This window comes from Homalodisca vitripennis, unplaced genomic scaffold, assembly GCF_021130785.1.
Source record: "Homalodisca vitripennis isolate AUS2020 unplaced genomic scaffold, UT_GWSS_2.1 ScUCBcl_8763;HRSCAF=16998, whole genome shotgun sequence".
NCBI classification, from domain to species: domain Eukaryota; kingdom Metazoa; phylum Arthropoda; class Insecta; order Hemiptera; family Cicadellidae; genus Homalodisca; species Homalodisca vitripennis.
In genome coordinates this window covers 2,624-14,533 of record NW_025784893.1, presented here as the reverse complement: position 1 = coordinate 14,533, position 11,910 = coordinate 2,624, and the positions used below count along the sequence as shown (strand labels likewise).

The 11,910-nt window shown below is 32.7% G+C and overlaps 1 long non-coding RNA gene across 1 annotated transcript; it reads left to right on the top strand.

Moving 5' to 3' along the window:
- Positions 1 to 1,964: 1,964 nt before the first annotated feature.
- On the top strand, positions 1,965 to 10,654 carry LOC124374500. The gene is made up of 2 exons (XR_006923562.1): positions 1,965 to 2,072; positions 10,585 to 10,654. It is a non-coding gene; the product is annotated as an uncharacterized LOC124374500 (long non-coding RNA).
- Positions 10,655 to 11,910: the final 1,256 nt, after the last annotated feature.

Genomic DNA, 11,910 nt, shown 5'->3' with positions numbered 1-11,910 from the left:
TTTATCGTTCAAGATTAGAAGATCATCCAAACCATCTTGCGGTAATTCTATTGGATAGTTCTAAAAATGTGTACATACTCCACCGAGCTGCTATCCTAGATCTACCTTTTAGATCCTTGAATTAATTATGTTATTGTTAACAATGGTTAACATCTAACTCAATTTTAATTATTACTGTTCTTTCTGTCTGTAATATTACGTATATTTACGTATATTAATATTTACGTATTGTTCTTCTCAAATTGAACAGATTGTAAATAAATAAAATGTTCAATGTAAAATGTTTTCCGGGTGGATTCGAAAATGGTTTCGATGTAAAATTCGGACCAATTAAAGTAGGTAGTTTATTAAATTATTTTTTTATTTTTAAATTGTTGTTGGTTTTGGAATGTTTTACATTGGATCTGGCGGACTGCGCTACGACACATAAACAAAGTGAACTGATACTTAACAGCTGTTAACACTTTCAGCTCAAGTATATCAAAGAGGCAGAAGCATTTGCTTACATTTAATTGTTTATAAATATTATTGTAAATTGTTTAATTAGTAGCGTAATGCAGATTGCAGACGAATTTATTATCTTATTTTAAATTTAGATTGCACCAATAATCAATAAATCATCTAACGCAGTGGAGATTCTAATTAAGTGCTGTTATAAAAAACTACACTACTGTATTGTACAAAAAGTATGTTTGCACATAAGGTAATCGAATCTCGTTAGCTCCTTTGGAATTTTTACTGTAGTTAAAGAAAAGCATTGGATAACACACTCTTCCCTTTATACCAGAAGCTTATACCATTATGCATATTTCTTGATCGGTGAAAACATCAAAATCATTTCAACTTCAGACATAATCTAAATTGAATTCCAACATGTGATCATTTTCTTGGTCAATAAAGCAGCATAATTCAATTGTAGAACGACAAATAAATTAGACCGGAAGTGAATTTAAACGACTGGAAACAGACTCATAACCAGCCGCAATAACTTTATTAGTACGATTTGTTTTCGTCATTGGGACCAAAAAGCAAGTTGTAACTATAACACTTGAATTGTCTTAGAACGGAGATTACAAGTGTTGGTAGTAGACGCTTTTTGACCCAATGAGGTCTTGGAAACCACCATATGTATATATTTTATAAATCAAGTAAATAAATTAAACCAGAAGTAAAATTTACTAGCAGGAACTGACTCTTTTTGACAGCAGTAAATTTTAAGTCGTGCCCAAACTATATATTATTATTCATCGGAACAAAAAGGAAAACTATAACTGTCACTTGAAAAACCTTAGATCGAAAGTAAATTAAGAAAGCCGAAAGAAAACGCTTTATAATCGAAGCTAGTTTTTGTTGGTATATTATATTTTCTTTATCAGTCACAAGGTAAACTCTACAATGGTACTGAAAATATCTGAGACAGAAAGTGAATTTAAATAGACGGAATTTGATTGACCAAATTAGTTATAACCAAATAAGAGAAGTGTTCTGAAATAAAAATGTGACTTTTAAAATTTGTACATGGAATCCATCAAAAGTAGTGTTTTAAATGGAAGTAGAGTTCGCGAATTTAAATTTACATTATTAATTTAATTTTAACAATATTTTATTATTATGCTTAGGGTATGGGTTTTATTTGTTTTACAAATGCTCTGTGTATAATTCCTCATTACCAAAATAAAAACATACAATAAATAAAAATTGCTTTCGGTTAGAAACTAATTTAAAAGCCATATCATTTCATCATTTAAGGAATATTCTGCAACTCCTGGGTATATTTTTGAAATAATTCACAAAAAAAGATTGAGTTCTGTTTTTGCCCTTATCCACGTTATTCTAACTGAAATGTAGCTTTGCTATATTATATTAGTTATTATTAGTATAGTCAAAAGATGTAGACGTCTTTTTTTTAATTTATACTCTGTGGTACACCGCACACAGTCAGTTCTGTTCTATCGTTCTTATTTCTTTTCCATAATTGATCGAGTTACGGAACTTCGAGTGATTAGGACGTGTGGTTGCCGATTTCCTGTGTTCTATTCTTACTGATTCTTCTTCTCGAGCTTTTTTAACTGGTATTTTAGTTTAATAAAATGTAACCTTAACCTTAATTGGAGTTTTCTTTTGTTTTAATAATATTATTTTATCATAAAGTTAAATAGTTTTATTTGTCATTTTTCTATATATTACATCACACACACACAGAGTAGTGTAATAATTTCAAGACTTGGCTGGACCTGACACGATGGATGCAGGTCTAGCCACCCCGATTCAGAAGGACATGAACCCCTCTGAACTAGAAATAGCGGTAGATTCGTTATTAAAATCTAACATGGATACGTCAGATCATACTTATAGTACTATTAACACTGATAATGACACAAATACAAATGAGTTAAAACGAAAATGGGAAAATGTAGAGAACACTAACTCAAAAAATGAACAGACAACTGAGATTAAAAAAAGTTTTATTAAAAGATATTACAAAGAAAGTAACAAAGGGCCATAACGAAATCATAGTTCAACATAAAAGTAAACAAAAATTAAATCCATTTCAGATTGGTAAAATAATAAAACAACACCACAATGACATAGATTTCATAGTACGTGCAGGCAACAACCTGTCTGTCACATGTAAAAATTACACTGCGGCAAATAATCTAATCGATTCACAATTCTTAACAAATTATAATGTATTTGTACCAACCATAAAAATTTATTCTGTTGGAGTCGTTTTCATTGAACCAGACATAAGCGAAAATGAAATACTCAATGAAACTGTTAGCGAATATCCATTGGTACAAGTACAAAGGATTAAAAGGAGAGTTAACAACTCTCTTATAGATACTCACTTTGTTAAAATTACCTTTGATTCAGATTGTTTACCTGAATACATTAAACTTAACTATGTTCGAATGAAGGTAGAAACATTTGTCATCCAGGTTAAACAATGTTTTAGATGTTTTTCATACGGACACGTAGCCAATTCTCCTTGCAAAAATGACAGACTCTGTAAGGACTGTGGGGATAAATATCACTCTGATGAGTGCACACAACCTCGAAGGTGCATACACTGTTATGGCCCACACAGTAGTTTCTTCAAAATTATGTCCAGAATTTAAGAGACAAAAATTGATTAAAAATAGAATGAGTTACCATAAAGAGGATTATTTTAAGGCTAGCCTACATTACCCAATATCATACAAAGCAACAAAAAGCACACAATTTAAAAGACAATCATACGCTGACAAAATCAAAACAAATTTTGACTCTGAATATCCAGAGTTACCTGAATTAACACATAATATATCAACAAATATCAATACATATAACAGGTTCTCACCTTTGAGCGATGTAATGGAGCAGGATGACAGAGCTAGTTCAAATATGTTCAAGTATAAAAAACCTATATCTAGGGAAAGTACAATAAGCTACAATAGTAATAAGCAATACAATCAAAAGCATCCAACCAGATATGACAATTCCACTAAAAGAACCACAGAGTCATCAGATATAGCCTACTTAGCCTAGGTAAATCAGTACCTGGACATAACCCTAGTAGTGTAAGTAGGGACCAATTGAAAGATCTCCTGCACAGTAAAATTAGTGAAATAAGAAGCAAATGTCTTAAAGTCAATTTGTCAAATGTAAATAGTGCAAAAAAACAAATGGAAGAGATTTTTTCTTCCTTCCTCTCCAATGAGAGTCCACCCAAGGGAAAAACTGCTAAGCCCCCAGATAAACTGAATAAAGTAGTTACTGTTAGAGGTAGTAACACAAACATTAAGAGATAATACATCAGGACATGTCAAATGACCTCAATCTGATACAATGGAATGCTAGGTCTCTAAAGCCTAAATGGCCAGAGACCATACAATTATTTAAGACCGAAAAAATACATATAGGTTTAATTCAGGAATCATGGTTAGATGAAAATGAATCTTTAACCGATGATAATTATACATTATTAAAAGTAAACAGAGATGACAGCTATGGAGGTATAGCTGTCATTATTCATAAATCTATTAAATATAAAACCATATATGAATTCAATGACAATGTAGTACAATTATTAGCTATTGAAATTAGAAATTTTAAAGTACCTATTAATATATACAATATTTATTGTACTAATAAATATATACCTCGTTCCTTTTGGAAAGACAAACTTTTTAACAAGGATAATGGATATACAATTATTTGTGGTGACATGAATGGACATCATCCGATTTGGGGTCCATTAAAGGCTAATTCAAGAGGCAATACTATTTTTGAAGAATACAGTAATTCATCATTCATATGTATAAATGATGGTAGGACTACAACCATACCAACATTTTGTCATCAAACCAACCGCTATTGATCTGACTTTTGTGACGCCTAACCTATATTCACTATTAACATCTTGGGAAATAAATAAAGATGCACTAGGTAGCAATCATTTCCCAATTTCAATCAAATTTGACATAACTAGTATTTGTAATAGGCCTAATAGAATATTAAACAACAATGTAGGTGAAAGTAAAAAATTCAATTTTAAGAAGGCGGATTGGAGTAAATACAATAATTTAATAGAAAATAAGATTAATAGCATACTAATGCAAAATTGTAATATTAAAGTGTTGTATAATATCATTCTAGAAGCTGCAGATAAATCTATACCTAGATACAAAGTGTGTAATAATATAAACTCCAACTTTAGGCCTAATGCATGGTGGACAGATGAATGTTCCCATGCCGTAGCTCGCAGAAGACTGGCTTTCAGTAATTTTAAAAATAATATGTCCGCACTCAACTATCACAAATTTCAACTAGCTCAGGTAGCAGCTAGAGAAACAATACAAAATGCAAAACGGCTAGGCTGGATTAAAATATGTAATGAGATAAGCAAACACAAATCTTCTCCACTCGCTTGGAGAATGATCAAAAAATTAAAGTGTAATCAATCTAACTGTAAAAATGGTAGCCTACTTAATGATAATGAAACAGCTTTGTGAGAATTTTATGAAACAAATCACACCAGATTATGTTCCTAATAGAGAAGATTTGTTTCATATAGGCCTATGTGACTCTAATAACAGTACTTACCCTTTCCTAGAAGATGATTTTACATTCAAGGAATTAGAGTTAGCGATTTTGTCTAAAAAGAAAGATACCTCACCAGGTTTGGATGGCATCACATATAAAATGATAAAATACTTACCATCTAATGCACTACAATATCTCTTAAATGTTTTTAATAATATATGGAATAATAAATCGGATATACCACAAATATGGAAACAATTCAGAGTGATAGGTATATTGAAGCCCTCAAAAGACAAAAATGATGAAACATCATACAGGCCTATATCACTTATTCCGTGTATGGTTAAAGTTTTCAACACTATGATTAAGAATAGGCTTGAATGGTACATCGACAGGTCAAACATAATACCAGACACTCAATATGGTTTTCGAAGGAAAAGGGGTTGTAATGATTATATTGTAACATTATTAACCGATATTCACACAGCATTGTCTTTCAATGAGACACTTATTGCCACATCATTGGATATTACGAGTGCGTACGATAATGTCTCAATCCCAGTTTTGTGTAGTAAGATGTTAGAACTTGGTATTCCTAATAAAATTGTTAAATACTGTCATCAATGGCTATCTGATAGGGAAATAATCATGAGTCATTCTAGTTCAGTAATACCAAGACGCAATTATAAGGGCCTCCCTCAAGGCAGTGTTTTGAGTCCTATATTATTCTCCATCTATATTGCTGAGGTTAATAATTTTATTATACAACAACCCACCAGATCTTTACAATACGCTGATGACGTTTTAATATATTCGTCTGGTAATGGTTTTCGAGCAAACGCAAACTAATGTACAAAGAACAATTGATTCACTTGAGAAATATTTTGGCCAATTGCACCTACATTTCAATGGTAATAAAAGTAAAGTAATTATTTTCACGAGAAAGAAAAATGTAAGCAATCTAAATCTGTTAGTGGAAGGATGTGTTATTCCTGTAGTGGATAATTTAAAAATTCTGGGAGTCACAATAGACAACAAACTCACGCTAAGACCGCATATTGAAAATGTTAGTAAGTTATGTTTGAAAGATATTGATATAATTAAATTTATGGCCTGTGGTACAAAAGGAATTCACCCTGATTTGGCCCTACAGATATACAAAGGCCTTATAAGGTCCAGATTAGATTATTGTTGTTTTTGTATATAGTAATGCACCCAAAAAAGACCTTCGTAAATTAGATTTAATTCAGAATCTAGCTTTAAGAACCGCAATAGGAGCTATGAAAAACACGCCAATTATTGCCTTACAAGCAGAATGTAAAATAGCCCCACTGGAAATGAGAAGAAATATGCTAACAGATAGATTGATATACAAGATTTGTACAGGAAAAAATCATCCTACCTTCTATAAAATAATGTACTTGAAGTTGTTAACTTCCAACTTTACATACTGGAGGAATAAAAAGCTTCCACAAATTATAAAATCGGTAGATAGAATAAGCAAATACAATCCAAATTTTGATACCAATTTGGAATATAAAACCCAAAATGACTTTGAAAAACCTTTAGTTATGACCCATATAAACCTCACGTGTATTGATTCAGTAGATTATAATAATAGTATAAGTAAAAAGGGAAATAATATGACAGTATTTAAAACAACACTTTCTAAAAAATTATAAGTTAACCTCAAATGCAAGTAAACAACATCTTGAGACTAACAAGGAAAGTATTAAGGGGAGCACTTCGTAAAAAATCTCAAAAATTACAAATTTTTTTTTTTTTTTTTATTAAAGTTTGGAATTTCCCGATAACAATGGTGGTATTAAATTTTTTTTTATGATGACTAGAAGTGTCCGAAATATTTTTTTTTAAATAGGCCTGCAGGCAGTTTTCGGGCCTGTAGCAGTCACACTTTGATTGGTGCTGTTATAGTACTACTTCGTTGCAGTCATGTTCATGATTTGGTTGGCAGTGACAGTTTGTTATGTCAACAACTTACACTAACCAACAAAACATCTGTTTTATAACCATTGCTTTATAACCTAGGTAGCATACATGTTTTGGTTTACTGACATTTCTGTTTTAGAGAGTGAAAATTACGTAAATGATTATGGTTTTTTGTGAGTTTAGTGGAGAGTTTCTGAGTATTTTTTGTTATAAGTGTAGTGAATTTTATAATGCCACGTTCAAAGCCTGCTTTCAAGAAACGCGTTTTCAAAGGAAATCAACATAACCCTCCAACTAGTCCTAGGCCTAGTTTCTCAGGATCAAGTAACAATCGAGGTTACCAATACTCCAAATGTGGATAGGCCAAGACCTCAAAGTGCATCTTCTAAGAAGGTCAGTCCTTTTTTGAAAACAGTACCAATTGAATGAAAATGATGAGTCTGAAAACTGTATAGTTAATATAGGATTGTTGAATGAGGCTCTTAGTAACGTTTCAGTGTGTAAAAATTGCCCATGGCCAACTTGTTTACAAAGTAAAACACATTGTAGGCCTAGCATCAAAAATTATAGTCAGCTGTTCTGATTGTGAAAACACTATTACTGTGACAAACTCTGAATTAGTCAGGCCTAACACTAATCAGAATGAAGCAAAGTCTGATAGGCCTAACACATTTTATGACCTAAATCTTCGTTTGGTTTTATGCTATGCGTAACATAGGCAAAGGTAGAGTGGCTGCGGAGAAAATTTGCGCTTTTATGAATCTTACACCTCCGCCTTTGAGATATCATGAACATGAGCATTACTTGGGTTCAATTGCTGAGTTAGTGTGTAAGAAGTCAATGCAAAGTGCTGTGCAAGAAGCTGTATCGGATAATGATGGTTGCAGAGACCTCGCTATAAGCTGCTGATGGCTCATGGCATGGCAGAAGCGGGGTCACCTTTTCACTAAATGGAGTGGTATCAGTGACATCTTTATCAACCGGTAAGGTCCTAGACATCGAGATTTTATCTAAATATTGCAGATGCACTAATAGAACTAAACAACACGCATGGTGATGGCTGTATCGCAAAACTTTGAAGGTTCTAGTGGAGCCATGGAAGTTGCTGGAGCAGTCGCAATTTTTCAGCGCTCGCAGGCATTGTATGAGGCTCGTTACCTTGAATACCTTGGTGATGGAGACAGCAAGGCGTACTCCAGTGTATGCGAAGCCAAGCCCTATGGTGATACTGCCATAACAAAGATAGAATGCATAGGCCATGTCCAGAAAAACGGATGGGATCGAGATTAAAAAAATCTAAAAGCTAAGACTAAAACACTCCCTGACGGCTCACGACTTGGCGGCAAGAACAAGCTAACAGATTCTGCCATTATTCAGCTCCAAAAAATACTACGGATTGGCAATTAGACGCAACACAAACTCTGGTTGAAGACATGAAAAAAAAGCCATTTGGGCAGAGTTTTTCCATGTGATGTCTTCTAATGAAAGGCCCTCAACATGGACTATGTCCAGATGATGAAGAAACCTGGTGTAAGTACCGCAAAGCCGTAAAATCCAATGAAAAACTATGATCATGGCAGCCATTTTTCACTTGCCTGAAAACCTAATGACATTTATTAAACCTATTTTTCAAGATCTAGCCAATCCAACTCTACTGGGCAAATGTACTAAGGGAAAAACTCAAAATCCCAATGAGTCCCTCAACAATGTCATTTGGACCTACATACCTAAAAGAACATTTGTGGAGATTAAAAACTTTGAAATTTGGCATATATGAAGCTGTTACAGCTTTTAATGATGGCTACATTGGCAAATGCAAAGTATTTCAAGAAATAGGAGTGTCACCAGGGCAGCATTTTATTACAGCAATGAAAAAGCTTGACCGGCGGCGAATTTGGAAGGCAGAGAAAGCTCAAGAAGATATAGAGAAAAAAAAATTAGACAGAAGAAAAACTTACTAAAAAGAAGTCTGGAGGATGAATATGAGGAGCAGGAAGGAGATCAGCCAGCCTATGCACCTGGAATGTACTGAAAAGGTAATAAAGCAGTATTTTTTTCCGTTTTTTGTGTTTTTCCGAAAGTTGCGGTTTTCAATACAAAAGTACATTTTTCTCAAAAACTACAAATGGTAGGAATATGAAATTTTTTTTGTATGTTTGTAGCACTGTTTTACATATGTGGAACCACTAAAAACATCACATTTCACTGAGTTCAATATTTATATACATACATATACACATATTTATATAGGTTTTTGACAAGCGTTAAAACAAAAATATATAACTTTTAGGGTATATGCCAAAAAAAATTTTTTTTTTGGTTCCACGTGTTCCCCTAGAAGCCCTCTTTAAATGAAAAAAAGAATTATGAAGATACCTCAAGTAGTTCTTGAGATAAGTGTACCTATGTTAACATTACGAAGATAGGGCGAAGTGCTCCCCTTAAAATATTCACTGATGGGTCAAAGACCAAAGAAGGCGTAGGCGCTGCCTTCTACATACCCGATTTGAATACCAGTGTAAAGTTTAAGTTAAATAAATATGTATCGAATTATACGGCTGAACTAATCGCAATTATAAAGTCAATAGAGTATATAAACAATACTGCATATAATAGTATAGATATTTATACAGATTCTCAATCAGCGATCAGGGCAATTAAAAAAGCAAATCAAGGTTTTCCGGATACAGATAACATAATCCTCAGCCTTTTACATGAAATATTAGCTAAAGGCAAACATTTTGTGATCCACTGGGTTCCAGGACACTGTGGTATTTCGCAGAATGAATACGCAGACAAATTAGCAAAGGAGGCTATATTGGATGGAGATAACTTAGATAACATTAATATTCCATCAACAGACCATAAGAAAATAACTTGCAATGTAGTATTAGACCAATTCAAAGAACTTTTTAACGCAAGTACATCAGGTATATGGTATAAGTCCATAGAACAAATTCCTCCGAAACAATCATGGTTCAGAAATGTTAGGATTAAGAGACACGACATAATTAATATATGCAGACTGAGATTTGGTCATGCCAGAAACAATAGCCGACTACACTGGATGAAATTATATTTCACTCCCTTGTGTCTTAAATGTACATTAGGAGTAGAAGAGACATTAGATCACTTAATTCTAGGATGCCCAATGTACAGTTATGCTAGAGACCAACTGTTCATCAATATTAAGAAACAATTCAGTAATCGCCCATATAATTTAATTGATGTACTACGTACAAACGATCTAGATATTTACAGCGAAATTATTAAATTAATTAATCTACTCAAATTAAAAATATAAGTTAGCAACACAAAAACATATACACCTCAGACATAATTGTTGCATCACCCAGGGTTCTTATAACCGTGGCCTACCTTTCGGTTTAGAAATGCCTGACAGGTCCCAGGCGAGAAGACACCCAAAACACCTATGCAAAAATTATCCTATAATAAAATCCATCTTAGAATTTTCCCAAATCCTTCTTTGAAACTAACCATAACACTTGTAGACATAAATGTTAACCCACTAACACAATAATCAAATAATTATAAACAAATAAGATCGGCAACCACAATATTGTGATTATAAGTAATCCATTGTTTTAGAAAAGACTGTTAATATTAACATAGTCAGTGTACTTCGTGGCTTCATGGTCAGTCCAAAGCCGAAGAGAGAGAAAAAAAAAAAAAAAAAATTTTTCCATAAATGTTTATTTTCATTCTGTGCTACAGCACAACTACATGTGAGGAGCGATGGAGGCATAAATCGTACACGTAATTTATTTGGAATTGAATTAAAGAAATGTGAATGTAGTTTAAGATTGGTAGATTTAAATTTAATTGTAAAACGGTAGATTTGCAATGAGGAGAACTGTAGTAGCTGAAGAGAAAATTTTACCGGAGATTGTGAAATTGGGCAAAACAGATGGTTATATTCCAGGATTAATCATTGGACAGGTATAGCAAGTTGATTTTATTTTATTGATATTTCATAAGAAAAATACACTAATTAAATTAATTGTATTATAATTCTCTATATTACATCCTTAAATCAATAGGTTATTTGACACTAATGAATGCTTGCACAGGACAGGAATGATAATTTAAAGAACGAGAATAATTGACATGTAGCCTAGATGAACCTTTTACATTTAAGTTTAGAAAAATATGGACTTAGTCAAACCTTTTAGATTTGAAGTAGATAAATATTGAATTAGGCTAGCCTAGTTAATGTTCAAAAAATTTCAATGTTTATAACCTTGTTTTACTTGTGAAAACAATAGTGTTTTTGTCTGTAGTACAGAATGATAAAGCTGTGATACATTAACAATAATTGGTAGTATATTTGAAATAAGGTTTGTATCCCAAATATTAGATGAATTTAGGGGACCGTGGGAATTGGGGGTTTCTAGGTGGAAGAGATAGCAAGCTGAGAGGTAGGCATTGGTGGAGGGAATAATCAGGATACAAATATTCAAGTGAAAAAAGTTCAAGGAGTTTTAGAGATTAGAGTAGGGCTACCAACTTCTTGTGTGGATAACTTTTTTAAGAGGTTTTTTTTAGTACTTTTCCTCTTTTTTGTCATTTTTTACAACAGTTTCTACGATATATATATAAGCCATGTTTATCATGGTTTCTGGTGTTATAATGATGGGTTGAACCAAGAGTAGGTAGTTGGCTGCTGATTTGTTTTACCTAAAGCTCTATTTCATATATATGCTGGCCAAAAACAGTTAGGATTTCCAATTCTGAAAAAATCCCTTTACAGAATCCAACCAATGTTAATGAGTATAATTCTTTTTTTTTTTTTGTAAAAGCAGTATTTCATTTAACATGCTGGCACCATAGACAACAAGTCCATAAGTTATATTTGAGTGAATTAAGGAGAAAATAAAACATCCTCAAGGTTTTTTTCACTACAAATATTTGACA